Source organism: Saccostrea echinata, unplaced genomic scaffold (genome assembly GCF_033153115.1).
Source record: "Saccostrea echinata isolate AGI-Se365-2 ecotype Australia unplaced genomic scaffold, CSIRO_AGI_Sech_v1 ptg000013l, whole genome shotgun sequence".
Lineage (NCBI taxonomy): Eukaryota > Metazoa > Mollusca > Bivalvia > Ostreida > Ostreidae > Saccostrea > Saccostrea echinata.
Window position 1 is genome coordinate 613646 of NW_026889762.1, and position 1547 is coordinate 615192.

General features: G+C 35.8%; 1 non-coding gene across 1 annotated transcript; it reads left to right on the plus strand.

Annotated features, from left to right (window-relative positions):
- The first annotated feature begins 501 nt into the window (after positions 1-501).
- Positions 502-573, plus strand: Trnaa-ggc (transfer RNA alanine (anticodon GGC)). Its single transcript has one exon. It is a non-coding gene; the product is annotated as a tRNA-Ala (tRNA).
- The last annotated feature ends 974 nt before the right edge of the window (positions 574-1547 follow it).

The following is a 1547-nucleotide window of genomic DNA, read 5'->3' on the forward strand; positions in this document are numbered from 1 at the left end:
GTGGAAGCATCCTCAGGTAATGTACATTTAAGTTTGTTCAAATCATAATTCCCGGGGGTAGGGCAGGGCCACAATGGAGGATCAAAGTTTTACATAGAAATATATAGGAAAAATCTTTAAAAATATTCTTCTCAAGAACAACTGAGCCATGATGAGTCATATTTATATGTCAGCATCCTCAGGTAGTGTAGATTCAAGTTTGATCAAATCATGACCCCTGGGGGGTTAGGTGGCTCCCAATGGGGAATCAAAAGTTTTACATAAGAATATATATGTAACAGAGACATTTTGTGCCTCTGCTGGATCAATCCTATGTCTCTGTTACATTTGGCGCCCACGTTGGGACCCGGGTGTTCTCTGGCGGGTGAAAGTGATTGCCCCCAGAACTTCGCCCCACAGGCGTCGGCACTCCAAAAGAGATGAGGACATCTCATTCTCTGGAGAGGGACAATGTGGTAGTGTAAGATACATGGCATCCTACTAGCTTAGGCTAGTGGGTTAACCCTTTAGCTCAGTTGGTAGAGCACTGGACTGGCAAGCCAGAGGCCCCGGGTTCAATCCCCAGCAGAGGCACAAAATGTCTCTGTTACATATAGAAAAAAATATTTCTTCTCAAGAACAGAAAAGCTATGTTTAGTCATATTGATATGGAATTATCCTCAGGTAGTGTAGATTCAAGTTTGTTTAAATGATGACCCCATGGATAGGGAGGAGCCAGAATGGGGGATCAAATTTTTACAAAGGAATATATATATATATATATATATATATATATATATATATATATATATATATATATATATATATATATATATATATATATATATATATATATAAAGCACTAAAAACCAACAACACTGTATATCCTAAGTGTCGGATCTACTAAGTAGATACAAGGTCACGGATGGAAATTTATATAAAGCACTAAAAATGACCAACGACACGAACAATAATAATTGTCAAATTTTCGGGACAACCTGTCCCTTCCTCAGGACAAAGAAAAAAAGTTAAGAAGTCATGAAAACAAAGGAAATAGAGAAGCAAAAACAACTAGCACTACTACTAAACTACCAAACACTAAATATTTACAATGTTACTTGTTTAATTTGGAGTTTATAAACAGTTGTGAACAAAGAAATCCGGAGCGCTATGAATTGCGTCCGGTCTATCGGGTGTAGTCTGGTGAAGTGTGATTTACATAATTGAACGAATTAATTATCGCTAATTAATTACGGCCAACAATAAATCGTACATTGTCTTATTCTCTCAAAATAGCGTAACTCTACATGATAAAAAGAAATTAAAGAAAGATAATATGGAAGGACAATTTTGAAATGTGAATTTGGATATATTATAAATTTGGAAATCGGAAAAAAGAAATAAACAAAAATGTGAGCTGTAAATATTTGGGTAGGTTGTTCCAGGATTACTAATACGAATTAACGGTAAAGTTTACACTATATAGAGAGAATGAACTTGTTTGTTACAATCCGGGATTGGGTCTAGTTCACGTTCATCCTGGTGAAGTCATTAAGTTTGTTAATACC